Below are 9,993 nucleotides of genomic sequence, written 5' to 3'. Positions count from 1 at the left end.
CCTTAACGGTGGCTAATGAGCGGTAGCAGAAACGACAGGCGTTTACCTCTGATCAGGGTGCTCCCACCCTGGGCGAGGAGCTGGGCACTGGCCCCATCCAGGCCTGGTCCCTGGGTTCTGGTTTGTTCTTCTCAGTCTTTTTATGGCTAAGTTGCCTAGGGCCCCAGTTATTTTAGGAGAGGTCCCTGTCAGGTCCTTTTCCCAAGAGGGGGCTGGATTCTTGATCCCAATTCAGACTGAAGAACTGAGGTTGGGGTTTCTGCCCATGTCCAGGTACCAACCTCTTCTGCACATCTCAACTCCCTCTCCTGCTGTTACCACCTGCCCAGGTGGCCTGGGGGAAGCACAGAATGTTTAGGTACTGTCCCTTCTTGGTCTGACAGGTTCTGCATGTAATAGAAAATCATTATCTCTTGAATAAAAAATATGACAATAATAAAGGAGATAGGGAACAGGAAGAAGAAAGGAATAAAAGGTGGACAGAGGTCAGTGGGAGTTGGGGGGGGGGGAGGCGATACCATAGTTCTTACCTGCTAAGAATCAGAATAAATTGAAAATTCTTCCCCACATCTCCAAATGTCCTGCTACTTTTTCATACTCCACTGCCAAGACAGGTGTTCTGGATATTGATGGGGGTAAAGGAAGACAAGATGATAACTTGCAAGAGAAAGCCCTTGGAGGGATCCTGTGGCCACGGCTCCATTTAAATGTCCCATCCTGACCTCCACATGGGTGACTTCCTCATTCATGAGAGCATGATAATCACAGTGTCAAAGGATAAGCATTTCCCTAAAATGGGTCCATCACCTAATCCAAATCTGCTCGTTAGATGCAAATATGAGCATTTTCCTCCTGGACCTAACGGATTACAGTTTGTCCTCCTTGAAGACGCGGAAAATGCTTTTCAGGAAGCTCCTCACCCCCAAGTAAAGACCTGCTTTGCCAGGACTTGTCTCCAATCCTCCACCACACCCACAGCGCAGCCAGGAGCTATCCCTTCCAAGGAGAAAAATAACGAGAGGTGCTGTGACTACTCGGCAGCTGCAAGCTCAAGGCGGGAGACCTCACTGCTCTTTATACTGGTCCTACCTAGAAAAACAAGAATGCAAGCAATCAACTAAGGTATAGGACTAAAACTACTGAGGCAAGACACACCTGCCTGAGCAGGATATTTTGTCAGGATACTACCTCCACATTATCCACAGAACAAATAGACAAACACCCATGGTGACAACAGCCTGATCCTCTAACCCAGTGCTTCTCATGGGGACATTTGGCAAGATCTGGAGACATTTCCGGTTGTCACAAGTTGGAGGGTGAGTGGGCAGAGGTTAGGGATGCCGCTACAATGCACAAGACAGCCCCCGCCACAAAGAATTATCCAGCCGGAAACATCAGTAGTGCTGAGGTTGAGAAAGCCTGCTCTGGATGAGTCCCGTTCACTAATTGTTCATGTTTCCAGTCACTTCCTCCCCCTGTTCTCTTCCTCACTCCCTGGCTTCCGGCTGTCATTAAACATTCTGCTTCTCTATTCTCCGATCCAGGCTTCAGCCAAGCCACATAAATATACATTTGGTCCCTGCACCCAATCTTTGTCCTTTGGCTATACCACAGTGACTGAAATTTCTGCTTCAATCACTCTTTGAGGTAAAAACAAAACAAAACAAAAACCACTTAAATGATGTGCTCTCTGTGAAGCATAGTAACCCACTCTCACGCATTTACAATGAAGGTTAGATTGTATAAGATCATACGTTAGTAAGTGATAGATTGGGCTGATTTCAATCCTTGGTAAATACCCCAAAGATAAAAAATTTGCATCAATTACTTCCGGCTTCTTGTGATGTTACATTGTGGATCTATCACTTAGTAACCTAACTAAATACTTCTAGAGTCTATTTATATATTTTAAATATCCTTTTAATTTTGGAATAATTTTAGATTTATGGAATAGTTGTAAAGATGGTATAGTACAGCCTATATGACCATCACTCAGCTTCCTTTAATTTTAACATCTTATATAACCAAAGTACATTTGTCTAGACTAAGAAATTAACATTGCTACAGAACAGATATCTGAACTCCAGACTTACTTGTATTACACTGGTTTTCCTACTGATGCCCTTCTTCTGTTCCAAGATGCCATTTGAGATACCATATTGCATTTAGTTGTCATATACTCTTTTTTTTTTAAGATTTTATTTATTTATTTGTCACAGAGAGAGAGCACAAGCTGGGGGAGTGGCAGGCAGAGGGAGAAGCCGGCTCCACTGAGCAAGGGGCCTGACATGGGACTCGATCCCAGGACCCTGGGATCATGACCTGATCTGAAGGCACTCAGCCAACTGAGCGTCCCAAGTTGTCATATACTCTTAGTCTCCTCTGAGCTGTGAGTCTCTCAGATTTGCCTGTTTTCCATGACTTTGACAGTTTTGAAGAATACGGGTCAGGTACTTTGTAGAATGACCCTCAGTTTGGGTTTCTCTGATGTTTTTCTCATGTTTAGACTAGAGTTACGAGTTTCTGGAAAGAGTACCAAAGGGTAAGGTGCCCATCTCATCACATCATATTAGAGGTGCATGATGTGGACATGGCTTATCACTGGTGCTGTTGACCTTGATCACTTAGTTAAGGTTGTGTCTGCCAACTTTCTCCACTATAAAGTTTCTCTTTTTCATCTGTCATGTTTTATTCTTTATTTAATAATAAAGATATCTAATATCCTTATTCAAGGCACACTTCCAAGCAGAATTAATAAGCCCCCCTTTCTGGAGGGGGAAAGTATCAACATATAGTACTTGGAATTCCTCTGTAAGGAAGATTTGTCTCTTCTTTCCCGTTTATTTATCTAGACCATCATTTATTATTATCATTGTAGACTCATGGGTGTTTATTTTATTCTTTGGGCTATCCTCCAAGGCAATCATTATTTATTTTGTGCTATTTATATTTTCAGTCTGTGCAATTTTTTCAGAAATGGAGATCTAGGATTTTCTTATCAGCTCTGTTAGAAATTATTTCATTTATCTTAAATTTATATTTTCTCAGCTTCAACGGTTGCCTCACAGTTCCCAGATTCTGAGATTAGTGACACAAATGTCCACCATCTCCACGGCTACCACACTGCAGAGCCCAGGAAGTACTGATCACAATGTAAATGACGCTCAGCATCCCTGGAGTCATGCAACATGGAAACACAGGCTAACTTGGTTTTCCGTGATTTTTATAAAATTTAACCAAAATCACCTCTTTAAATCTTCCTTTTAAAAACTCCAGATTAAGAACAGTCTGAATTTCTTTTTATTCTATCACAACGTCATAAGATGTAAGGTATATTTATTTATTTTTAAAGATTTTATTTATTTATTTGACAGAGAGAGAGACACAGCGAGAGAGGGAACACAAGCAGGGGGAGTGGGGGAGGGAGAAGCAGGCTTCCCGCTGCGCAGGGAGCCCGATGCGGGGCTCGATCCCAGGACCCTGGGACCATGACCTGAGCCGAAGGCAGATGCTTAACCTACTGAGCCACCCAGGTGCCCCAAGATGTAAGGAATATTTAAATAAACATATGTTCTCCAACCTGAAAATTCAGATTTTAGCCTCTGTTCACCATGCAGATTGACATCCGTCTTGCCACTAAGACCTGACCCATGAATGATTCTTCCAGAACATTGTTTAAACAAAGTTGCCACTAGCCTGATGTTTACCCATCAGTAACTGAAGCAGCAACAGTTGGTGATCGGGGTGGGGGGTTGGGAGGAAGTGATGAGGAGGGGTCAAATATCAACAGATGGAGTCCATGAGATTGACTCATACATTAAAATATGCAGTGTCCCCAAAAGGGAGTTAATCTTTTTATTATTTGAAGTCCTCTTCTCTGAAATGTCTCCAACTTTTCTATATCTTTCTTGAACCGACTGGAATGGCACACAGGGGACTCTGCTGGTTTTGAGGGCTTGCTGCTTTCTGATAGACCGTGTGCCCACAGAGTCACTTGGCCTCTGCTCTGGTATTTTGAGGGAACAGTCTGCAATTAACCTCAGATCTCTCTCTGGGCCAAGGCTCATGTCAGGTGCCATCACCCCCAACAGGCTTCTCAAGACCTCGCTCCCAGCTTAGTTCAGAGGCCCAAGGAGCTCTCAGGACACGCTGCCCTGTCATAGCACATATCATAACCCACTGCTATTATTGGTCTGGTGACTCACCTTCCCCAAAGACTACGAGTCTGTGGACCAGGAATCCCAGTACTTTCTATAACAATTGACGTATACTGTGTATTTTTATATGTTAAATGAATGAATAAAGAGTTAATGGCTCCATCATGGCTCATCCTCCATCAAAATTCACCCACAGTAAAATCTCCTTCATTTTCCCCACCAGCTTTTACAAACAGGTCTGAAAATTTCCTGGCATTTCACTACTCATAAGAGCTCAGGATCATGTACATATCTGGTGATTTCCCTGTCTACCTTCTCTTCCAGGTAATTTAAAATGATGTTAAATAGTTACAAAACAAACAAAAATATAGGGATTCTGTCACCAAGAATTCATACCAAGATGTGTCAATTTGACCCAACCTTTTGCTTGCGGCTCTGAACAATAAATATTCATAAGTAATTCGATAGTAAAATCATGCTTATTTTAAAGGACGTCTGTTCACTTCTAACAGGTCAGCCCTTCAAAAAGAGGAAAGGATTGGGTTTAAGAGCCCCTTCTTTTCTCCCTGTCCCCATTGCGCTAGCAACACTTGCACAGCATGGCTTAGGTGTCTGGGAGATGGGGAGCAGGCAATTCTATTTAAGATAAAAAAGAAAGCCTCTCTTTTAAAAGTAAAACGTGTGTGTGTGTGTGTGTGCATGATTAAAAAAATAGATTTTGTATCTGGAGCAGCTTTAGGTTCACAGCAAACTTGAATAGAAAGTACAGAGATTTCCCACATATGCTCTGCCCCCTCCAAATCGTCCCCATTGTCAACATCCCCCACTGGAGTGGTACTTCTTTCATGATAGATGACCCTACACTGACACATCATTATCACCCAAAGTCCACAGCTTGCATTAGGGTTCACTCCTGAGGAGGTGCATCCTATGGTTCTGGACAAATGCATAATGAACGTATCCTCCCTTGCGGTATCTGTGAAACAGAATAGTTTCACTGCCTTAAAAATCCTCTGTGCTCTACCTGTTCATCCCTCCCTGCCCCCTCACTCCTGGCAACAACTGATCTTTTTATGACTTCCAGGGCTTTCTTGGCCTTTCCCAGAATGTCATATAGCTAAAATCATACAACATATAGCCTTTTCAGGTTGGCCTCTTTCCCTTAATAACACGCATTTAAGTTTCTGCCATGGCTTTTCATGGCTTGATAGGTCATATCTTTTTATTTCTTTTTATTTATTTTTTTTTTTAAGATTTTATTTATTGCGAGAGAGAGAATGAGATAAAGAGAGCATGAGAGGGAGGAGGGTCAGAGGGAGAAGCAGACTCCCCGCCGAGCAGGGAGCCCGATGCGGGACTCGATCCAGGGACTCCGGGATCGTGACCTGAGCCGAAGGCAGTCGCTTAACCAACTGAGCCACCCAGGCGCCCCAGGTCATTTCTTTTTAGTGCTGAACAATATTCCATTGGCTGGATGTGCCACAAAAGTAAATTCTTTCATCAAGTGGAACTTACCTACAGTAGAGCACACTAATAATTAGCCCACAGCTTGATGAATTTTCACATGAACACGTACACACAATGAACACACACGTCCAGAAACAAACCGTGTCAGCACAGAAGGCCACTGCTGTCCTGCTCTGGTCTATGCCCCCCAAAGGCTCACCACTCTCCTGACCTCTAAGACCATATATTAGTTTTGGCTATTTAAGCCAGTTTGGTGTAGACTTTGGACATGTTTCTTTCAGTCAGTAACCTAGAAGGCAACTAGCCATTTTCCTCCTAGAATCTGGCGTCCTACATCTAGATTAAAGAGAAAATCTGAAAGATAACGAATGGAACAGTGTTTCTTTGTTTTCTCAAAGGACACCCACAGTGCCCTCCTAGAAGTGAAGAATGGATTCGAAGTGCTTGTTTCCTCTCGAGACTACATAGCCGAGCTTGTACAACACCAAAATGAGCTGTTGACAAGCGGCAAGTTCAAGCATGTAATTTATTTGACATTGTCTAGGCCAGAGTGCAGTTGTCTCTTTGAATCTAACATTTTAAAGTAAAACACTTTCAGATGGAATGTGGATTGGATAGCTGCTCAATGAATTCATTTGCTCTCAGGATTTAAAGCATGTTTAGTGTGGATAAGAGCCGGCCTGAGCAGACCTACCTGAGGACATTGCATATCTCTCAGACCTGTCACCCCTACCATATCAGCCAATCTTCCTAAGGCAAAAAAAAAAAAAGTGGAAAGGTTTTAAGAGTGGACTATAAAATGTTGAAACACAGAAACACACACACCCATGCTTACACTTGTATACACCACAGCATATAAAGAGACAAAAATAACTCACCAACATTCTAGACGCAATGGGAAAAAAAGCAATAGATACTTCTTTTTGTTTATTACCATAGTGAGTTACAATCCTATAACAGAGGAAAACCCTTAGAGCCTTACCTATCATAAACGTTAGAACTGTAGCAGCTCAAAATAATCATCTAGAAAACTCCCACCCATCTCCATCTTTGGACATTATTGCTGTGGAAGAATGGACTGAATTTTTAAGTATAGCCACATGATATTTTGAAGGATACAAAGTAACTCATCATGAAGGGTCAGTAGACATTTTCTGCCTAAAATTCAGGTTTGATATTTGACTTATTAGAGGACTCGTGGCTCCTCTCAACAAAAAGGGGCAGAGGATATCAGAAAATCCACCCAAAGGTCCAGAGTCTCCACCTCATCTGCCCATGAGGGAGTGAGCACTACTCTCTAACATCTGCTTAGGAAGCACAAAGGGCAGGAACCCGGGAGACCAAACTGACACACCTTATAATACCATGCAGACCCCTAAAATAGAAAGAAAAATACATTTAACCTTAATAATTACAATAATTACAGCTATAAAAGTTGGTTTTATTGAGTATTTACTATGTGCCTGATATTTTACTAAGCACTTATAAACATTCTTTAAGTTAATCCCCAAAACAATTCTATAAGTTAAATATTGTCATGATCTTTTTTTACAGGTAGGGAATCTGGGGATTTAAGGGAAGTAATTTGCCCAAGTTCACACACCTAGCAAGTTGCAGAGCCTGCTTTGTCCCCTTAGACACTAAGCAATGTGGTCTCCCAAGTCATAGGCCAACAGATACATTATGCTACTGTGACATGCTGGATGATTCAGAGACTTGCTCAAGACAAAGAACACACTCACAGTAGAGCTAAAATGAGGATAACTTGCTCTTTACTATTAAACTGATTCTTTGTCTTACACACCTGATCCTGATGAAAAATAACTGATAATTTAATATAGACTAAAAACTAAAACCTTAATTGATTAGTTTCCCTGGGCAAGCCTAGAATTGCCTGTAAATATTCCCACAGCAGTGATGAGGGCCAGCCCTATCTAAAAAAGGAAATATGCATGAAGGCTCTAAGTGTCAACCCTGCTGTCCCCATGGAAAATACCTTTTCTCCACGGGCCTTGGTTACTCCACTTCCTCTCCCACTGAGGCCCAGGATTCTCATACTCTCCCCCTTCTGTCCTATTAACCTATGCTCTCTAGGTAATAAAACAATTCATCACAGAAAACATAAATAATGATTATTATCCCAAGTACAACCAAAAAGATGTTATTCAATGCAAACTGATGAAATCAAAATTACTTTGAACTTGGCTATCTTGATGTTTGTGTAATTTAAAAAATCTAAGAAAACATTTTATTTTGTGTAACTTTGTCCTGTGTGTTTTAAAAATGTATTGGTTGATACACCCAGCACCCATATCTTAGTTTCTAAAAGATTTTATTTATTTATTTATTTGAGAGAGAGAATGAGATAGAGAGAGCATGAGAGTGGGGAGGGTCAGGGGGAGAAGCAGACTCCCTGCTGAGCAGGGAGCCCGACGTGGGACTCGATCCCAGGACTCCAGGATCATGACCTGAGCCGAAGGCAGTCGCTTAACCAACTGAGCCACCCAGGTGCCCCATATCTTAATTTCTAAATACCAGTCTCCAGTGAAAGGAACCAGGTCTCCTTAGCTAAATGGCTGATTCTAGGACTGGGTCAAGGAAAATACAAGGTGGGCTTGGAGCAGGGTCTAGTGCCAAAAAATGAGGGAGTGCCCCAAAAAACAAATCAAAACAAAACAAAATGGTGGAACCATGTCAAAGGAAGATAGGAGCCAACCTGAAAAAGCTCCCAAGGCCAAAGCAGGAATAATTTGAGCAACAACATATTGATACAAATGGATAACCTAATAAATAAAGAAATAAATGGGGGAGAGGTGATAAATCTTCCCTAGAGAAATTTCCGAATTATAATTACCAAATAACATATATACATACATCCTCTCTAGATGGCAGTAGGCTGGACTTAGTACTTGCTTTCAAAGGGTAGAATTTGGAAAGGAGAAAATAGAGGGGTGCCTGGGTGGCTCAGTAGGTTAAGCGTTTGCCTTCGGCTCAGGTCATGATCCCAGGGTCCTGGGATCGAGCCCCACATCAGGCTCCCTGCTTGGTGGGAAGCCTGCTTCTCCCTCTCGCACTCCCCCTGCTTGTGTTCCCTCTCTCGCTGTCTCTCTCTCTCTGTCAAATAAATAAATAAAATCTTTAAAAAAAAAAAAAAAGAAAGGAGAAAATAGTCACTGTACAATGGAGAAAACTGACAAACACTACCTTAACTAATTAACCAATTTTAACCCCACCACTGATGAGTCATGTTGATATCATATGCTTCCTGATATAATGTGATGACAAGGGCATCTCACCCTGTGGCATTCTTTCTAAAACTCACAACTCTGGTCTAATCATGAGGAAAATATCAAACAAACCCAAAATGATGCACATTCTACAACATGTAACCGTCGAGATCATGAAAATAAGGACAGACTAACAGATTGTCACAGATCAGAGGAAACATGATGTATAAATATGATGTGACATCCCAGATGGGATCCTGAAACAGAAAAAGGGTGTTAGTGGAAAAACTCATGAAATCCAGATAAAGCTGGGATATCAGTTAATAGCAATATAACAACTTTGTTTTGACAAACTATGATTATATAAAATGATAACAGGAGAAGTTGAAAATAGATGATATTGATAACTTAGTGAAAAATCATATGGACAATATAATAACATAGATAAGGAAAATAATATAGATGAGAAATTACTTGTTCCAGGTATTAAAAAATGTGTCCCAGAAGCAAAATCTGTTCTTTTTTGAATGTACAAGGAAGTCCTTTGTCACCCAAGACATGAATGAAGATTTAAAAGGAACACTTAACAAAGCTGTTACAATCGTTAATCAATTAAGGACAACTTACTGGCCTCTTGAATTTTTTCCTCAGCTGGGTGAAGAGATGAGCAGGATCTGTAAAAACATGGTCTCATACTGATGCTCACTGGCAAAGAAAATTTATCATTCACCTTACTGAGTTACTGAAAACTTCAAGTGTTTCTGAATAAAACCTTCAATCTGGGGATTGTATGCATGACTGAAAATGGCTTTGCAAATTAGCATCTTTTACCTATCTTTACAAAGCCAGCTCACTTTAGTATTTCAGGTGTAAGTCAAAGTAAACACAGTAATTCTAACCTGGAGCTGTAAAGTATATACCCTAGGGAGGTGAGTTGGATTCTCTCCATGGTCTGAACCACCTGGTTATGTACTCATCTGTCATATTTGCTGAAAATGTGTTCAACCTTGTTTAGAAACTCTTGAGAGATCTGATGAAAGATCTTCATATGTGTTTTCCCAATCCAACAGCAGAGTAGATGAGATAAGCAACACTTTCCCACCACTTCATAGACATTACCAAATAATTTGATATCTTCCATA

The sequence above is a fragment of the Mirounga angustirostris genome, unplaced genomic scaffold (genome assembly GCF_029215605.1).
Source record: "Mirounga angustirostris isolate CCGP_5_RB_7025 unplaced genomic scaffold, mMirAng1.0.hap1 SCAF_8, whole genome shotgun sequence".
In the NCBI taxonomy this organism is placed as follows: Eukaryota; Metazoa; Chordata; class Mammalia; order Carnivora; family Phocidae; genus Mirounga; species Mirounga angustirostris.
Note: the sequence above shows the minus strand (reverse complement) of the source record.